Source organism: Scyliorhinus torazame, chromosome 20 (genome assembly GCF_047496885.1).
Source record: "Scyliorhinus torazame isolate Kashiwa2021f chromosome 20, sScyTor2.1, whole genome shotgun sequence".
Classification (NCBI taxonomy): domain Eukaryota; kingdom Metazoa; phylum Chordata; class Chondrichthyes; order Carcharhiniformes; family Scyliorhinidae; genus Scyliorhinus; species Scyliorhinus torazame.
Window position 1 is genome coordinate 15,274,648 of NC_092726.1, and position 7,797 is coordinate 15,282,444.

Genomic DNA, 7,797 nt, shown 5'->3' on the forward strand with positions numbered 1-7,797 from the left:
CAAGGGAAGGGACGGGACTTTCACTCTTTGGGGTGTAGGTGGATATGCGGGGTTTGTGTGCTAAAAGGGGATCTTTGGGCTTTCCTAGGGCCGGGCAAGGGGGAAAGGGACCTGGGCGGGGGCCTCCACGCTGGCTGATTTAAGCCGGCCAGTGAACGGGAGTGAGGTGGGGGGAGGCGCTGCAGCCATCGGAGCCTGACAGAACAGGGTCCGAGTGGTCTCGCCGGGGTGGAAAGTTGGGGGGAGGGAACCGAGGTTGGGAGGAGGAGTTTTACAAGAGGCATTGGACGGGAGGAGCTGGAGACTTGGTGGGGGGGGGGGGGTAACAACTTTGGGGTATCATGTGCGGTACTCTCTTAGAGGCTGGATGACATTGGTTGGGGTGGGGGGGTGGAGAGCCGTGTAGATTAACGGTGATTCCGGGTAATCCCTGATTCCTTTTTGTCATTTGTTTATGTAAACAGGCGGGTTGAGGTTTGGGGGTTGGTGGGCGGATGAGATTGTTGTTATTATGGGGATTGACATATCTTGTTGTTGATGGGTGTCAATGTGGAAGAAAACGTGAAAAAGAAAAAAGAGTGGCCAAGGTAAATATTGGTCCTTTAGAGGATGAGAAGGGAGATAACGGAAGATGAGGAAGTAGCTGAGGAACTGAACAGGTTTTTTGGGTCGGTCATCACAGTGAAAGACTGATGGAAATGAGGCTATGACAGGTGAGGCCCTTGAAACGATTGTTATCACTAAGGAGGTAGTGATGGGCAAGCTCATGGGGCTAAAGGTAGACAAGTCTCCTGGCCCTGATGAAATGCATCCCAGAGTGCTAAAAGAGATGGCTAGGGAAATTGCAAATGCACTAGTGATAATTTACCAAAATTCACTAGACTCTGGGGTGGTCCCGGCGGATTGGAAATTAGCAAACATGACACCAGGTAGGCAGAAAGCAGGTAATTATAGGCCAGTTAGCTTAACTTCGATAGTAGGGAAGATGCTGGAATCTATCATCAAGGAAGAAATAGCGAGGCATCTGGATGGAACTTGTCCCATTGGACAGACGCAGCATGGATTCATAAAGGGCAGGTCGTGTCTAACTAATTTTGTGGAATTTTTTAAGGACATTACCAGTGTGGTAGACAATGGGGAGCCAATGGATGTGGTATATCTGGATTTCCAGAAAACCTTTGACAAGGTACGACACAAAAGGTTGTTGCAAAAGATAAAGATGCATGGCGTTAAGGGTAAAGTAGTAGCATGGATAGAGGATTGGTTAATTAATAGAAAGAGTGGGGATTAATGGTGCTTCTCTGGCTGGCAATCAGTGGTGTCCCTCAGGGATCAGTGTTGGGCCCACAATTGTTCACAATTTACACAGATGATTTGGAGTTGGGCTCCAAATGCAATGTGTCCAAGTTTGCAGACGACATTAAGATGAGTGGTAAAGCAAAAAGTGTAGAAGATACTGGAAGTCTGCAGAGGGATTTGGATAGTTTGAGGGAATAGGCTAGGCTCTGGCAGATGGATACAATGGTGACAAATGTGAGGTTATCTATTTTGGTAGGAATAACAGCAAAAGGGATTATTATTTAAATGATAAAATATTAAAACATGCTGCTTTGCAGAGGGACCTGGGTGTTCTAGTGCATGAGTCGCAAATGTTGGTTTACAGGTGCAACAGGTGATTAGGTGATTAAGAAGGCAAATGGACGGGCAGCACGGTGGCGCAGTGGATTAGCCCTGCTGCCTCACGGCGCCGAGGTCCCAGGTTCGATCCCGGCTCTGGGTCACTGTCCGTGTGGAGTTTGCAAATTCTCTCGCCCCCACAACCCAAAGATGTGCAGGCTAGGTAGATTGGCCACGCTAAATTGCCCCTTAATTGGAAAAAATGAATTGGGTACTCTCAATTTATTTTTTTTAAAAGAAGGCAAATGGAGTTTTGTCCTTCATTGCTAGAGGGATGGAGTTTAAGACTATGGAGGTTATGCTGCAACTGTATAAGGTGTTAGTGAGGCCACACCTGGAGTATTGGTCTCCACACCTGAGAAAGGACGTACTTACGCTGGAGGGTGTGCAGAGGAGATTCACTAGGTTAATCCCAGAGTTGAGGGGTTGGATTATGAGGAGAGGTTGAGTAGACTGGGACTGTACTCGTTGGAATTTAGAAGGATGCAGGGGTATCTTATAGAAACATAAAATTATGAATGGAATAGATAGGATAGATGTGGGCAGGTTGTTTCCACTTGCGGGTGAAAGCAGAACTAGGGGGGATAGCTTCAAAATAAGGGGAAGTAGATTTGGACTGAGTTTAGGAGGAACTTCTTCACCCAAAGGAATTCCCTGCCGAGTGAAGCAGTTGAGGCTTCTTCATTCAATGTTTTCAAGGTAAAGATAGATAGTTTTTTGAAGAATAAAGGAATAAAGGGTGATGGTGTTCGGGCGGGAAAGTGGAGCTAAATCCACAAAAGATTAGCCATGATCTCATTGAATGGCAGAGCAAGCTCGAAGGGCCAGATGGCCTACTCCTGCTCCTAGTTCTTATGTTCGGCTAACTTGCGGAAGTGCGTCAGAAAGTCTGGAACCGACTTCTGGTGGCGGCCATGGAGTGAAAGGTCGCACATTTGGCATCTCCCCCTCATGGTGGTCTTTTTGTGGCTTTTACGCCGGATTGTTGTAGAAATTTTGTGAAGTAAGGGTGTAGAAGCAGGAACAGAAGGAGGGGACCCCTAGTTTATGGAGCTGCACCCCAGGAAAAATTGGAAAAGGAGGAATCAGAAGTTGGTGACGAGTGTGGACCAGATTCGAGTGTGGCAATGGCGGATGCGCAGGGTTTGGCCCCGCCAGCTCAGTGGTCGATGGACCAGTTGGTGAGCTTCTTGAATGAGAAGTTCTGCCAACAACGTAATGAGTGTGCGGAGGACCTGGCCCGGGCGGTGGACTCAATTAGCGGGTGGTTGACTGCATAGAGGCTAGACTGACGACCCAGGGACAGGTGATCCAGAGGTTGGAGGAGCAGACGGGGGTGCATGAGGAGCAGTCCACCTCGATGGCAGCGGAGATCGGGATGCTGCAGGGCCAGCAGAACCGATTGTTGGAGAAAGTGGAGGACGTAGAGAACCGTTCTCGGAAGCAGAACATCCAGACCGTGGGTCTGCCGGAGGGGAAAGAAGGATCGGATGCTGGTGCGTATGTGGGGAAGATGCTGGAGAAGCTGATGGGGAAAGGTTCGTTTGCCAAGCCGTTGGAGGTGGACATGACCTTCAGGGCACTTATGCGTAAGCCCCAGGGGCATTAGCCCCGTAGGGCGATGGTGGTCTGGCTGCATCGGTTCCTTGACAAGGAATGTATTATGAGATGAGCCAGGCAGATGGGGTGGTGTATGTGGGAAGATGCTGAGATCCGGGTGTACCAGGACTTGGGAGCAGAACTTGCAAAGAGGAGGGTGAGTTTCAACAAGTTTAAGTCAGTCCAGTATGCAAAATGAATAAAGTTTATACTGCTTTACCCAGCCCGTCTATTGGTGGCCTATGAGGGTCGGGAATTGTACTTTGGCTCGCCGGAGGATGTGGTAGTCTTTATGAAAGACAATAAGTTGATGGGAGAATGAAGACCTGGAGCTTTGACTGTGGGGAACTGAGCTATGAGCTACGTTTTGTAAAACTTTAAACTTTCAACGTTCAATTTGTGATGTTTGGAATGACGTTTGAGGCTTTGTATATATATTTTCTTTTTCCGTTTTTCATTCGGTTCTGTGTGGGGTTCGCTGAATAGATAATACTTTGTTAAGGGAGGAGAGGTAGGCCTTTGTGCTCGGACCTTGGGAGGGATCGTTTGTTTGTTCTTGCTGCTTGCCATTGTTTTGAGAGTTTGCATTAAGAGCAGGGGGAAGGGAACCAGTGGTGGGTAGGATGCTAGGCGCCAGGGGCAGGGCTTGCCAGGCTAGCTGGGAGGGCTAGTTCACGGAAACAAAGTGAGGGGTGAGCTGAAGACCAACGTAAGGGAGAGGGGAGAGGGAGGTGGGAGGGGGGAGGGGGCGGGGGGGGCAGGATTTTTAAGGTGGTGGAGAAGAAGAGTTAATGACGGTAGCAGCCGGAGGGCGGACTCAGGGCATGGGCCAAGGGCTGGCCTCGGAGAGGCTATGGCTGATCGACAAGGGAGGGGGGTAGGGTGCCCCCGGACCACGTTGGTCACGTGGAACGTTCGTGGACTGAATGGGCCGGTCAAAAGAGCCAGTGTGTTCGCACACTTGAAGCAACTGAAGGCGGACATGGCCATGTTGCAGGAGACGCACTTGAAGTTGGGAGACCAGGTTAGACTGAGGAAGGGATGGGTCGGCCAGGTATTCCATCGGGATTGGACTTTAAAAAGCGGGGGTGACAATTCTGGTCAAGAAAAAGATGGCATTCGAGGTGGGGAAGATAGAGGCAGACCTGGGGGGTAGATTTATTATGGTTAGTGGGGAGCTGGAGGGAATGGCTGAGGTGCTGGTGAACATATATGCCCAAAACTGGGATGATGTCGGGTTTGTTAGTTGGGTGCTAGGGAAGATTCCGAGAGTTGAATACAACTGAGGCTTTATTACTCTAAGATGTGTAGCCTCCCACAGCAGCTGGCAAAATGGCTGCTGTACGGAGGACACACATATTTATACTTCGCCTACTGGGCGGAGCCAGCAGGCAGGGATTACCGCTGTACCTGTAGTACAGGGTCTTACCGTACATCTCCTACTATATGTACAACAGTGGTTGACCACATTCACCCCCTGTTAAAAATTGAGGCCGGCGGGGGTGGTGGAGAACTATTTCAAGCTTGAGTTTAATGTACAGTATTGCAAGTGGGTAGACAGTCCCGAACCAGTTATAGGTTTAGTCGGTCTGGGGCCTTGATGTGCCGCATGGAGCGACGCAGTGGTGGCGGCGATTCCGATGTTGGTCTGGTCCTCGATGACTCCGGGAGCATGCCGAAATCCTCTTCATCCTCGGGCGTGGGCAGGGGGAGGACGGATGGTCCTGGGGGGGTTGCTGCTGGGAGCGCCAGGGAAGGGGGGGGGGGGTGGAGCCGGGACAGAGGTGTGTGTGTGTGGAACCTGCTGGTGCCAGGTCCCTGAGGGAGACAGTATCCTGGCGGCCGTCGGGGTACGCTACGTAGGCATACTAGGGGTTTGCGTGGAGCAACTGCACCCTTTCTACCAACGGGTCCGCCTTGTGGAGTCGGACGTGCCTACGGAGGAGTACATGTCTTGGAACTGCGAGCCAAGTCTGGAGCAACACCCCGGATGTGGACTTCCAGGGGAAGGCAAAGAGACTTTCATGGTGTGTGTCGTTAGTGGCAGTGCACAGTAGCGACCGAATGGAGTGCAGTGCATCGGGGAGGACCTCCTGCCAGCAGGAGGCTGGGATATTCCTGGACCGTAGGGCCAGTTGGATGGCCCTCCAGACCGTCCCGTTCTCCCTCTCTACCTGCCCGTTTCCTCGGGGGTTATAGCTGGTCGTCCTGCTGGAGGCGATACCCCTGCTGAGCAGGAACTGACGCAGCTCATCACTCATGAATGAGGATTCCCTGTCACTGTGGATGTAGGCAGGGAAACCGAACAGAGCGAAGATTGTGTTGAGGGCTTTGATGACGGTGGCAGATGTCATGTCGAGGCATGGGATGGCGAAGGGGAATCTGGAGTACTCATCGACCACACTGCGAAAATACGTGTTATGGTCGGTGGAGGGGAGGGCCCTTTGAAATCCATGCTGAGGCGTTCAAAGGGGCGGGAGGCCTTCACCAGGCGCGCACGGTCTGGCTGGCAGGAGTGCGGTTTGCACTGCGCACAGACCTGGCAGTCCCTGGTGATTGTCCGTACTTCCTCGACGTAGTAGGGAAGATTGCGGGCCTTTATGAAATGGTACAACCATGTGACTCCCGGGTGACAAAGGCTGTCGTGCAGGGTCCGGAGTCGGTCTACCTGTGCGCTGGCACATGTACCTCGGGATAGGGCGTCTGGGGCTCGTTGAGCTTGCCGGGGCGATACATAATCTCGGAGTTGCAGGTGGAGAGCTTGATCCTCCACCTCAAGATTTTATCATTTTTGATCTTGCCCCGCTGTGTGTTATTAAACATGAAGGCTACCGACCGTTGGTCAGTGAGGAGCGTGGATCTCCTGCCGGCCATGTAATGCCTTCAATGCCGCACAGCTTCAACGACAGCTTGGGCCTCCTTTTCGACGGAGGAGTGCCGAATTTCGGAGGCATGAAGGATGCGGGAAAAGAATGCCACGGGCCTGCCTGATTGAGCGTGGTGGCTAGGGCGACGCCTGATGCATCGCTCTCCACTTGAAAGGACAGCGTCCCGTCTGCTGCGTGCATCGTGACCCTGGCGATATCGGCTCTGATACGGTCGAAGGCATGTTGAGCCTCGGCCGTCAGGGGAAATGGGTGGACTGGATGAGTGGGCGGGCCTTGTCCGCATTGTTTGGGACCCATGAGCGAAGTATGAAACGAACCCCAGGCTACGTTTGAGGGCCTTGGGGCAGTGGGGGAGGGGGAGTTCCATGAGGGGGCACATGCGGTCGGGATCGGGCCCCAGAACTCTGTTCTGAACCACATAGCCGAGGATGGCTAAGCGGTTCGTGCTGAAAATGCACTTCTCCTTGTTATAGGTGAGGTTTAGGAGAGTGGCGGTGTGGAGGAATTTTGCAAAGTTGGCATCGTGGTCCTGCTGATCGTGGCCGAGATGGTGACATTGTCTAGGTACGGGAAGGTGGCCCGCAATCCGTACCGGTCGACCATTCGGTCCATCTCCCTTTGGAAGACCAAGACCCTGTTGGTGACGCCGAAGGGAACTCTGAGGAAGTGATAGAGGCGACCATCTGCCTCAAAGGCTGTGTATGGACGGTCCGCCTTACGGATAGGGAGCTGGTGGTAGGCGGATTTGAGGTCGACAGTTGAGAAGACCCGGTACTGTGCAATCTGATTGACCATATCAGATATGCGTGGGAGGGGGTACGCGTCGAACCGCATGTGCCTGTTGATGGTCTGGCTGTAGTCCACGACCATTCTCTGTTTCTCCCCAATTTTAACTACTACCACTTGGGCTCTCCAGGAGCTGTTGCTGGCCTTGATGATGCCTTGCCGAAGCAGCCACTGGACCTCTGACCTGATGAAGATCCTGTCCTGGGTGCTGTACCATCTGCTCCTGGTGGCGACGGGTTTGCAATCCGGGGTTAGATTTGCGAAAAGGGAAGGTGGGTCGACCTTTAGGGTCGCGAGGCCGCACATAGTAAGGGTTGGTAGGGGCCCACCGAATTTCAAGGTAAGGCTCTGGAGGTTACATTGGAAGTCCAGGCCGAATAGCAGGACAGCGCAGAGATTGGAGAGGACGTAGAGGCTGAAGCCGCTGAATTCTACGCCCTGGACCGTGAGCGTGATTATACAGTACCCCCGGATCGCCATGGAGTGGGATCCGGAGGCCAGGGAGATTCTTTGATTGGCGGGGTGTACCGCGAGGGAGCAGCGTCTTACCGTATCAGCTTTTGGTGCTCCTGGAGTCCAGTAGGCAAGAGGTCATGTGCCCATCGATCTTAACGTTGGTCGATGCGGTGGCCAGGTTGTGCGGGTGAGACTGGTCGATGGTGACCAAGGCGAGTCGTCGCTGGTGTCGGACGATGGGTTGCCCGGGGGGCACGGGTCCTGGAACGATCGTGGTGCCCATGTGCTGTGGGGGAGAAACAAGATGGCGGCGCCTGGAGATCGTGGGGTGGACAAAATGGCGGCACTCATTGGCCGCACGTGGCAGGGATTGAAAAAGATGGCGGCACCC